Genomic DNA, 12,574 nt, shown 5'->3' on the forward strand with positions numbered 1-12,574 from the left:
GGCTACCACCCCAGGCGTGGGGGACGCTACGACAGCGAGGAGGATCAGAGCCCTTCGCCCGAATGTAGCATCCCAAAAATTCAAATTCTGAAATATTCTCAAACTTGCTCTAAATTCAAAATGAATTTCAAATTTTGTTTCAAGATGTTTGTTTGCAAGTTGATATCAGCAAGTAAATTATAGTGGTCTATATTCTCTCTAAAATCCTCCTCAAAATATCTTACAAATATTTTCCCTAGTGATCCCCTTCAAGTTCTTTCTAGAAATATTGCCTAGATATTCCACCGATATATCTCCAAGTATTTTCCTCCTGAGAAATACCTTCAGAATCATTTTCAAGTCCCTACAAATATTTTCTTCATAACTTTCCTCATGCCCATACGTATACGTATGCCTCCGGTGTCATACGTTGAGCTCTACAAGCTAATTACACTCATATAAGACAAATCCATGCTAATCTCCCACTAATCCTCTCATCCTCCCACTAATCCTCTCATCCCTCCCCCTAATCCCCCCACCATGGCTATAAATAGAGGGGCAAGGGCCTCCTCTCATCCCACCCCAAGCCATTTCATGGCAACTCTCTCCCCCCCCACACACCCACTCCATGTCCCACACAAGCACACACTAGCACAAGGATCGTTCGATCGTTCTTCGATCATTCGTCCCCCTGTTCTTAGTTTGTTCGTTCGTTCGTCCGATCGTTCGATCGTTCGTCCGATCGTTCATGGTTCGTTCGTCCGTTCGTCAGATCGTTCGATCGTTCGTTCGTCCAAATAATCTTTTTCCTGCTGTTATGCTGCCGAAATTCCGATCGTTCGTTCGTCCGATCGTTCATGGTTCGTTCGTCCGTTCGTCCAGTCGTTCGATCGTTCGTCCGTTCGTTCGTCCAAATAATCTTTTTCCTGCCGTTATGCTGCCAAAATTCCGATCGTCCGTTCATTCGATCATTCGATCGTTCATCGTTCGTTCATAGTTCCTATTCATCGTTCATCGTTCGTTCATCGTCACTATTTACCATCACTATTTACCGTCACTATTTACCGTTACTTTTTACCGTTTACCGTTACTTTTTACCGTTACTTTTTAACGTTACTTTTTACCGTTACTATTTACCGATACTTTTTACCGTTACTTTTTACCGTTACTATTTACCGTTACTTTTTATCGTTACTTTTTACCGTTACTATTTACCGTTACTATTCACCGTTACTATTCATCGATCATCCGATTACCCCAAATTTCAACTACTCATCCATCATGTTGTCCAGTCCACCTAAGACCAGCCAGACCCATATTCCAGTTATACAAACTCCGGTGACTGTGATTTTCATTCCAGTAGGGAACTTCCAATCTGGTCACCCATCCTAGGTTTCTCCAAGTTGAGCACGCTTAACTTGAGATTCCTTCGAACCAGGCTTCCAAACTCAGATTCCAATAATTCTCGTTTCTAAATTCTTATCAAACTATTCCCTATCCAACCATGCCATCCCTTAAGCATGGTTCATGTTCCAGAAAAATCCCAAAATACTCTCGTCCCATATTCTGCCTATAACTCTCCTATTCATATTAAGTCAGACGATTCATTCGTCACTATTCTCACCAACAGTGAACTTCGCTGTGCTACACCACATACACCCAGCTATAAATACACCCAGCTACCCTCTCCCTCTCCACACACACACGCAACACCCTCAACCAAGGCAAACACCCCACTCACTCAGTTACTCCGCTCTGCCAGCTACACGCATAGTATCGCTTCGTCTCCAGTCCACCCTCCTGGTATGCACCTTCGCTCCACCACCAGCAGTATCTCAACACCACATGACACAGATTCTACTCAAGACTCTACCCATCCATATATCACTATTCTGACCACTATACTAAATATTTGTTGGTATACTTGTTGGTTTGTATGTTTGCTTGTTCATGTTGCATAGTTATCGGAGCGTTCGTACCGTCTCGTGGAGGCCAGATCTACAAGTCTACGCCAGGAGCCAGAAGCCAGTTCCGCGAGCTCTCTTTCCCCTTCGCCTGATAAGCACGGCAAGCTCAATGGATCCCTTTGATGCATAAGTTACCTATGATTTTTCAACCACAACCCTCAGCCTATTCTTTTATGCATGATATGATTTTGAGACAAGTTGTTATGGCCACCCAGCCGCTTGCCGCAATCAATCCCTGATATATTTGTTACAAATGATTTGAGGAAAGGTGTGAGTTTTCAAAAGAAAATGCTTTTCAAAATGTGTATGATGAAGGGTTTTCACCCTTATCACCTTGTGAGTGGGATAATCAGGGACTCCCTGGTTTAGGGGAGGGCCTAAGGTGATGGCTCAGCTGGTTTAGGCGTGAGCAGAAGGATTGTCCCCTCATATAAGGACCGGTTTGTCATCTTTCACTACCTGTACTCATGATAAGTACAACCACTCGAGACTGTGTGAGCAGTCACTCAATCTGAACTCGTACGGTCCAACCCTAGGGTTATGAAGGCTGGGGAGCACCGGAAGGATAAGGAGGGGGAATGTTTTGTCCGGTTTGGACATGGCGGTGGCCTGACTCCTTCCGGTATAACCGTTAAGGTTAGGACGTGCGAGCAAAGAAAGAGATTCGGCATTCGGGTCTCACGACGGTGAGATCGTAGAAACCGGACTAGTGGGTAAAGTGTACACCTCTGCGCAGAGTTTGAAAACCTATTCGAATAGTCCGTGTCCACAGGAATGGACGAGTCTGGTATGGTATGGCAATTAATGTTTTGTTTTCAAAAAAGGGTGCTTTTGAGAAAAGTGGTTTTTAAAAGGTCCGGCGGTTGAGCCGTGAGCTATGGTGGACGGGAAGTCCAGTAGCTGTTTTTGAAAAGGAAAACCAGTGGGAAACCGCTGAGATACCTGGATGGTTTAGTCCAGGGGATTTTGTTCTAATACTGAAAAACTTCCTGCTCCTTTTGGAGAGGATGCGCTTTGCAAAATACAAAATGTTTTACAAAACAACCCTGCATAAAATATTGTTGTTTCTGCAAAATATCCTGAGCTCCAGATATTCCATGCATTATATCTGATTTCCCCATTCCGCGGGTGAAGGTGGGCTGCTGAGTACGTTTGTACTCACCCTTGCTTATTTGTTGTTTTTCAGAAAAAGGAGATCGGGTAAGAGTTACGACTGTTCCCAACCTTGCCTGTGGCTATTGGACCGCTGATTTGCTTCGCTGCGTATATCGGGCTACTTCAGCCCCACTCTGATGATATGTCCCGAGTTGTGGACCAACTCTTAAAGTTGTTCGCCACCTTTATAGGTTTGTCGTTTAAGCAGATCTGTAATCATCTGATGTATAAATGTGTTTACTAGCCTCCTGGGACTAGTAATTGTATCACATTTGAGTCCCAGAGGATTGGGGACGCTTCACCGAACCACCCGGTCCGCAAGCTTTCAGCCGGGCCATACGACGGGCGCCGTTCCCGACCCGTTTCCGGGCCCCAACTACCATCACCAAGTACTCGGGGGAGACGAGGTCGGAACTGTGGCTCGCGGACTACAGGCTGGCCTGCTAGCTGGGTGGAACGGACGATGATAACCTCATCATCCGCAACCTCCCCCTGTTCCTCTCCGACGCCGCCCGAGCCTGGCTGGAGCATCTGCCTCCTGCGCAGATCTCCAACTGGGACGACCTGGTCAAATCCTTCGCCGGCAACTTCCAGGGCACATACGTGCGCCCTGGGAACTCCTGGGATCTCCGAAGCTGTCGCCAGTAGCCGGGGGAATCCCTGCGGGATTACATCCGGCGATTCTCGAAGCAGCGCACCGAGCGACCCAACATCACCGACTCCGATGTCATCGGCGCGTTCCTCGCCGGCACCACTTGCCGCGACCTGGTGAGCAAGCTGGGTCGCAAGACTCCCACCAGGGCGAGCGAGCTGATGGACATCGCCACCAAGTTTGCCTCTGGCCAGGAGGCGGTCGAGGCCATCTTCCGAAAGGACAAGCAGCCTCCGGGGCGCCAGCCGGATGACGTCCTCGAGGCGTCCGCTCAGCGCGGCGCGAGGAAGAAGGGCAAGAAGAAGTCGCAAGCAAAACGCGACGCCGCCGACGCAGACCTTGTCGCCGCCGCCGAGCACAAGAACCCTCGGAAGCCTCCCGGAGGCGCCAACTTGTTCGACAAGATGCTCAAGGAGTCGTGCCCCTATCATCAGGGTCCCATCAAGCACACCCTTGAGGAGTGTGTCATGCTTCGGCGCTACTTCCACAAGGCCGGGCCACCGGCGGAAGGTGGCAGAGCCCCCGACAACGACAAGAAGGAAGCCCACAAGGCAGAGGAGTTCCCCGAGGTCCATGACTGCTTCATGATCTACGGTGGGCGGGTGGCGAACGCCTCGGCTCGGCACCACAAGCAAGAGCGCCGGGAGGTCTGCTCGGTAAAGGTGGCGGCGCCAGTCTATCTAGACTAGTCCGACAAGCCCATCACCTTCGACCAAGACGACCACCCCGACCGCGTGCCGAGCCCGGGGAAGTACCCGCTCGTTGTTGATCCCATCATCGGCAACGTCAGGCTTACCAAGGTCCTCATGGACGGAGGCAGCAACCTCAACATCATCTACGCCGACACCCTCGAGCTCCTGCAGATCGATCTGTCCTCGATCCAGGCCGGCACGGCGCCCTTTCACGGGATCATTCCCGGGAAACACGTCCAGCCCCTTAGACAACTCGATCTGCCCGTCTGCTTCGGGACTCCCTCCAACTTCCGAAAGGAAACCCTCACGTTCGAGGTGGTCGGGTTCCGAGGAACCTACCACACGGTGTTGGGGAGACCATGCTACGCCAAGTTCATGGTCGTCCCCAACTACACCTACCTCAAGCTCAAGATGTCGGGCCCCAACGGGGTCATCACCGTCGGCCCCATGTACCGACACGCGTACGAATGCGACATGGAGTGCGTGGAGTACGCCGAGGCCCTCGCCGAATCCGAGGCCCTCATCGCCGACATGGAAAACCTCTCCAAGGAGGTGCCAGATGCGAAGTGCCACGCCGGCAACTTTGAACCAGCAGAGGCGGTTAAATCCGTCCCTCTCAACCCCAGCAACGACACCTCCAAGCAGATCCGAATCGGCTCCGAGCTCGACCCCAAATAGGAAGCAGTGCTCATCGACTTTCTCCGCGTGAACGCCGAGGTTTTTGCGTGGAGTCCCTCGGACATGCCTGGCATACCGACGGAAGTCGCCGAGCACTCACTGGATATCCGAGCTAGAGCCCGACCCATGAAATAGCCTCTCCGCCGATTCGACAAAGAAAAGCGCAGAGCCATAGGCGAGGAGATCCACAAGCTAATGGATGCAGGGTTCATCAAAGAGGTATTCCATTCCAAATGGCTAGCCAACCCTGTGCTTGTGAAAAAGAAAGGTGGGAAATGGCGGATGTGTGTAGACTACACTGGTCTAAACAAAGCATGTCCGAAGGTTCCCTACCCTCTGCCTCGCATCGATCAAATTGTGGATTCCACTGCTGGGTGCGAAACCCTGTCGTTCCTCGATGCCTACTCAGGGTATCACCAAATCAGGATGAAAGAGTTCGACCAACTCGCGACTTCTTTCATCACACCTTTTGGCATGTACTGCTACATTACTATGCCATTCGGTTTGAGGAATGCGGGTGCGACATACCAAAGGTGCATGAACCATGTGTTCGGGGAGCACATTGGTCGAACGGTCGAGGCCTATGTCGATGACATCGTAGTCAAGACGAGGAAAGCCTCCGACCTCCTCTCTGACCTTGAAACGACATTCAAGTGTCTCAAAGCGAAAGGCGTAAAACTCAATCCCGAGAAGTGTGTCTTCGGAGTGCCCCGAGGCATGCTCCTGGGGTTCATCGTCTCCGAGCGGGGCATCGAGGCCAACCCGGAGAAAATCGCGGCCATCACCAACACGAGGCCTATCAAGGACTTGAAAGGAGTACAGAGGGTCATGGGATGCCTTGCGGCTCTGAGCCGCTTCATCTCGCGCCTCGGCAAAAGAGGCCTGCCCCTGTATCGCCTCTTAAGGAAGACCGAGCGTTTCACTTGGACCCCCGAGGCCGAGGAAGCCCTCGGGAACTTGAAGGCGCTCCTTACAAGCGCGCCCATCCTGGTGCCCCCCGCTGCCGAAGAAGCCCTCTTGATCTACGTCGCCGCTACCACTCAGGTGGTCAGCGCCGCGATCATGGTCGAGAGACGAGAAGAAGGGCACGCATTGCCTGTCCAGAGGCCGGTATACTTCATTAGTGAGGTATTGTCCGAGACCAAAATCCGCTACCCGCAAATTCAGAAGCTGCTGTACGCGGTAATTCTGACACGACGAAAGTTGCGTCACTACTTCGAGTCTCATCCGGTGACTGTGGTGTCATCCTTCCCCCTGGGGGAGATCATCCAGTGCCGAGAGGCCTCGGGTAGGATTGCAAAGTGGGCGGTGGAGATCATGGGCGAGACAATCTCGTTCGCCCCTCGGAAGGCCATCAAGTCCCAAGTCTTGGCGGACTTTGTGGCTGAATGGGTCGACACCCAGCTTCCAACAGCTCCGATCCAACCGGACCTCTGGACCATGTTTTTCGACGGGTCGCTGATGAAAACAGGAGCGGGCGCGGGCCTGCTCTTCATCTCACCCCTCGGGAAGCACCTCCGCTACGTGTTGCGCCTCCATTTCCCGGCGTCCAACAATGTGGCCGAGTATGAGGCTCTGGTTAACGGGTTGCGCATCGCCATCGAGCTAGGGGTCCGGCGCCTCGACGCTCGCGGCGACTCGCAGCTTGTCATCGACCAAGTCATGAAGAACTCCCACTGCCGCGACCCGAAGATGGAAGCCTACTGCGACGAGGTTCGACACCTGGAGGACAAGTTCTACGGGCTCGAGCTCAACCACGTCGTCCGACGATACAACGAGACTGCAGACGAGCTGGCTAAGATAGCCATGGGGCGGACAACGGTTCCTCCGGACGTCTTCTCCCGAGACCTACATCAACCCTCCATCAAGACCGACGACACGCCTGAGCCCGAGAAGGCCTCAGCTCTGCCCGAGGCGCCCTCGGCCCAGCCCGAGGCATCCTCAGCCCCGCCCGAGGCATCCTCGGCCCCGCCCGAGGCACCCTCGGCCCCCGAGGGTGATGCACTGCGCATCGAGGAAGAGCGGAATGGGGCCACGCCTAATCGAAACTGGCAGACCCCATACCTGCGATGTCTCCACCGAGGAGAGCTACCCATCGACAGAGCCAAAGCTCGGCGACTGGCGCGGCACGCCAAGTCGTTCATCTTGCTGGGTGACGAAATGGAGCTCTACCACCGTAGCCCCTCAGGCATCCTCCAACGATGCATATCCATCGCCGAAGGTCAGGAGTTATTGCAAGAAATACACTCGGGGGCTCGCGGTCACCACGCAGCACCTCAGGCCCTCATGGGAAACACCTTCCGACAGGGTTTCTACTGGCCAACCGCGGTGGCCGACGCCACTAGGATTGTACACACCTGCCAAGGGTGTCAATTCTACGCAAAGCAGACCCACCTGCCTGCTCAGGCTCTGCAAACAATACCCATCATCTGGCCGTTTGCTGTGTGGGGTCTGGACCTCGTCAGTCCCTTGCAGAAGGCACCCGGGGGATTCACTCACCTGCTGGTCGCCATCGACAAATTCTCCAAGTGGATTGAGGTCCGACCCCTAAACAGCATCAGGTCCGAACAGGCGATGGCGTTCTTCACCAACATCATCCATCGCTTCGGGGTCCCGAACTCCATCATCACCGACAACGGCACCCAGTTCACTGGCAGAAAGTTCCTGGACTTCTGTGAGGTCCACCACATCCGGGTGGACTGGGCCGTCGTAGCTCACCCCATGACGAATGGGCAGGTAGAGCGTGCCAACGGCATGATTCTACAGGGGCTCAAGCCGAGGATCTACAACGACCTCAACAAGTTCGACAGGCGGTGGATGAAGGAACTCCCCTCGGTGGTCTGGAGTCTGAGGACGACGCCAAGCCGAGCCACGGGCTTCACGCCGTTTTTTCTAGTCTATGGGGCCGAGGCTATCCTGCCCATTCGTCACTTGACCAGACAAACCGAGGACGAGGGCATACGACGCCCGAAGCAACCAGACAAACCGAGATGACTCACTTGACCAGCTGAAAGAGGCTCGGGACATGGCCCTACTACACTCGGCGCGGTATCAGCAGTCCCTGCGACGCTACCACGCCCGAGGGGTTCGGTCATGAGACCTCTAGGTTGGCGACTTGGTGCTTCAGCTACGACAAGACGCCCGAGGGTGCCACAAGCTCACGCCTCCCTGGGAAGGGCCGTTCATCATCGCCAAGATTCTGAAGCCCGGAACATACAAGCTGGCCAACAGTCAAGGCGAGGTCTACAGCAACGCTTGGAACATCCGACAGCTATGTCGCTTCTACCCTTAAGATGTTTTCAAGTCGTTCATGTACCTCGTTTACATACACAAGCAGAGTCTAACCTTCAAGGAAGGGTCAGCCTTGCCCCGGCAAAGCCCGACCCTCCCTCGGGGGCTAGAAGGGGGGAACCCCCTCTGCGTCAAAATTTTCCTCGGAAAAAGCATTTCTGCGAGAACATCTTTCGTGCTTTTCGACTACTTCGATAGTGGAATCCTGAAAACGACGGGGTACACGTAAGCAAGCAAGGCCGACCGAGCCGAGGGACTCCTACGCCTCTGGGATACGGATACCTCACTCATCACCTTCTGCGATAAGTAACTCACGCTCGGATAAGGGATTCCGCTGTCCGAACAAGTCTTAACGCTCGAAAACTTTTTCGGCCGAAACGATTTTTCGTGCCATCTCGACTATATCGATAACAGAATCCTGCGGACGAGTAAGAGTACACGTAAGTAGGCAAGGCCGACCGAGCCGAGGGACTCCTACGCCTCCGGGATATGGATACCTCACTCATCACCTTCTGCGATAAGTAACTCACGCTCGGATGAACGATTCTGTTACCGACGAACAAGTCCTGATACTCGAAACAAGGGGAAAAGAAACGCAGCTTTACAACACAACGACGGTATGTTTTGGCCTCGGCGGCCACAAAAAACATACGCACACTACAGACAAACTGTCCCTGCAGGTTCAGACGTCAGTAGGGGGAGCAGCAACACCCTCGGCATCGACTCAACCTTCGGCGGAATCCGACCCGGCCTCGAACAGCAACATGGTCAGAGGATCTCCAACTCGAAGGAAGATGTCAGCACCACGCCTGGACCATCATCGCCAGGGTCTCCTCCAGGAACCCGGCCCAAGAAGACGGCCGGACCGGCCGCTCCGTAGCCTCAGCCAGCTGTCCCCTGAGGACACCAGCCCGACTCATGGCCTCGGCAGCCCGACTCCAGGGTTGGTCCCGCCAGTGGACAACCTGGCCAGGTCCTAGCCGCCACTGCAACGCCTCCTCGGCCTAGGAAGTCCCATACTCCTGGGCCGACGAAGTTTCTTCTCCGACCAACTCCGCCTCTGTCCATGCTGACACCGCTGCCTCCAGCTTCAGCTCATCGCAGAGCAGCCGAGGGTTCCTTCACTAAGCAAGAGAAGCCTTGAGCGGCAAGGCCGACCGAGCCGAGGGACTCCTACGCCTCCGGGATATGGATACCTCACTCGTCACCTTCCGCACAGGGCAACTCACACTTGGTTAAGCGGTCCAGCTAGCCGACAGGCGAGTCCTGGTGCGCGAAATGGGGAAGAAACACGGCTTTACGCCCAAATACACAAATGTTCAGGCCCCGACAGCCGTAATGAACATACGCCAGCACTCAAGGTGCCATTACAAACGGGACTCCGGTTCCGTTCCCGCGGGTATGAACAACCTCCATACCAGGAGGCCCATGGGACGACGAACTCCAAGCGGCTCACCGCCGCCCGCTCCTGCAGTAGCGGCAACGACCTCCGCTCCGGACAGCCAAACAGCAGCAGCGATGACCTTAGGGCAGACGCTGCTGCGACAAGGCCCTCGCCCACGTCTCCACTCGAGGGGCGAGGACAAGCTATCAAAGCCAAAGAGCCGGAGGCCCGGAGCGCAGATGGCAGCGGCAATCTCGTCGGCGACGAGGACTTCTCCGGCCACCTGTCCACCGGCAGATCCCCACTCAAATCCTCAAGGACGGGCGAGCACCGACCCCCGCGCGAAGGCGTCGTGCCGGAGCAAGGGTAGGACAGCCCAAGAACACGGACGCCGCCCTAGCAGCGCGCAACGTCTTAGGCGGTCCCCCGGTGCGCGCGGCGCAACAGCCGCCCGTACGGCGGGCAGATAGCCGCACTCCGCCCAGCAGTGAAAGGTGGCACCGGAAGCCGTGCTAGAGCCAGCTGAGCCAGCGAACCAGGCACGCTGGAGCTGACGACGCTTGTGGCCGCTCGGCCACGCGTTGTCGAAGTCCGCCCCTTCCGCTAAGCCGGTGAGCGCCCTCTCCCATGAATGCTGAAGGAGGAGGTGGCCCGCTGGCCCGTACAGGAGGTAGAGCTCTGGCTCAGCTCGCCCTCCGCCCCAGTAAAAATGACGAAGATCCTTGAAGCTGAGGGCGGGGCAGAGGTCGCAGCCCGGCTTGCTTCTCCCCACCATCGAACTGGTGGTCACCGTCTTGGGTGGCCATCGGTGAGGGGATGCAGCCGGGCTGCACGACGAAAATCCTTGAAGCCGAGCGATGCCTGAAAGGTACCAACCTCCACGAGGTTGCACTCCTTCCACAACGAGACGAAGACAACGCGGGCGCTCCCCATCCGAGGGCTCGGAAGGCAGAAGGACGCGACGCATGAGGAAAGTGAGAAGGCATGGCTACCACCCAGGAGGTCGATCCCTTTTTAAAGGCGACTTTCCCCACTTGCGTCCTCAAGCCGTCGCGGACTAAGTCTTCACCAACACGCTTCAAGGTCCTCCCCCCATGACACGGGGGCTGGGCCCCACGCGACATGCAAGCTGCCCCAGGATAGAAGAAGCCAAACCGCCGCGTGCGGAGCGTGTAACCGCCCAGCGGTTACAAGCATTCCTCCGTCTTCGCCCAAACCAGCGGGTGAAAGGGCGGACCGCCATGCAGGCGGCATGCAACTGCACCAAGGGGGTGCACCCTTTCGACTTCGACGCATCCAGCATGGAGGCCCAGGCCCACACGTCATGTAACCGGCGCGCCGGTTACTACATGCAAAAAACTGCAGCGCCACTTGCGCCAGCGCCGCGCCTTCTCGACTACGGAACCGGTGCCGCAACTCGAGGCAACCCTGCGCACGGCCCAGCAGTGCCAACCAGGCACACCGGTCATGGGTCAGTCATCCGCGGGAGAAGGCGCGACGGTCAACATGGCCAAAAGTGGGCCGACAGTAATGGCGGTGGCAGGCGGGCGGAAGTAGCAGTCAAATCGTCTGCAGGCTCACGTCCCCTCCTGGAATAGCGAGAGAGCTCTCTCCCACGGCGTGAAGACGACGCACCCGTGTCCCGTTCCTCGAACGGCCCGCACAACGGCTGCCCCGCGAACCACTCGTCCCGTCGCATTAACTCTGCGGCAGGACAGGCGACACCTTTGGCAGGCGAAGCGGGCGACGCTTCACCTCCGCCATAATGACCGCGTCAAAAAAGGTGCGCCATGTCGTTCAATTTCGTGTCCTTTTCCTCTTCCCCTTTCTCTCTCTTGCTACAGGGACTGGGAAAGGGGATACTCCGAAAGGGATCCTTCTCCGCGAAGGAAGCGGGCCCCGAGCCCCCCTACTGATCAGAGGTTCGAAGGCTGGCCCCTCGGAAGGGTTCGACAGCCGCCTCAGAGCACTCGGGCTCCGCGCCCACTACTGGTCAGAGGTTCGAAGGCTGGCCCCTCAGAAGGGTTCGATAGCCGCCTCAGGCCACTCGGGCTCCGCGCCCACTACTGATCAGGGGTTCGTAGGCTGGCCCCCCGACGGGTTCGACAGTCGCCCCAGAGCACGCAGAGTGAGGGATGACTCTGGGTACGTTCGATACATAACCAAGGCTCGGGCTACGCTCCCGAGGTACCCTAGGACATTTCCGAGACCAGCAGGAGCGATTCTGTAACGGAATCCCATCAGAGGGAGGCATCGAGCCCTCGGACCCTATCGAACGGGACCGGGTCCGGCAAATCACCTACAGGTACTTTTGGAGCGTGCCTCTGGGCCACTAGCCGACCCTTATCGAACGGAGCACGGGCGCCCACTCGGATCACCCGTTAGCAACTCACTGGAGACACCATGTTCGGCGCCCACCGAGGGCAACATGGCGCTCCCCCCCCTCCTCCTTGCAGAAAGGCGACGCAGGGGCGTATGAAAAAAGCAGAGTCTGCCCTTGACCGTCCTCTTGCCCTGTGCAGAGGCTCGGGGGCTGCTCTCGCAAACCCGACTCCGGCCAAACTGTTGACAGCGTCAACATACCAGCCCGAGAAATCAGAGCTGGTAACCCCCATCAGCACAAAGCTGCAAAGGCCTGATGGGCGCAATTCCGGTTAAGGCTCCGTCCACTCAAGGGACATGATCTCGCCTCACCCGAGCCCAGCCTCGAGCAGGAACTGTAGACCAAGGCAGATTCGCGCCTCGCCCGAGGGTCTCCTCAAGCAACGGACGCACC

The sequence above is a fragment of the Zea mays genome, chromosome 10 (genome assembly GCF_902167145.1).
Source record: "Zea mays cultivar B73 chromosome 10, Zm-B73-REFERENCE-NAM-5.0, whole genome shotgun sequence".
Taxonomy (NCBI): Eukaryota; Viridiplantae; Streptophyta; class Magnoliopsida; order Poales; family Poaceae; genus Zea; species Zea mays.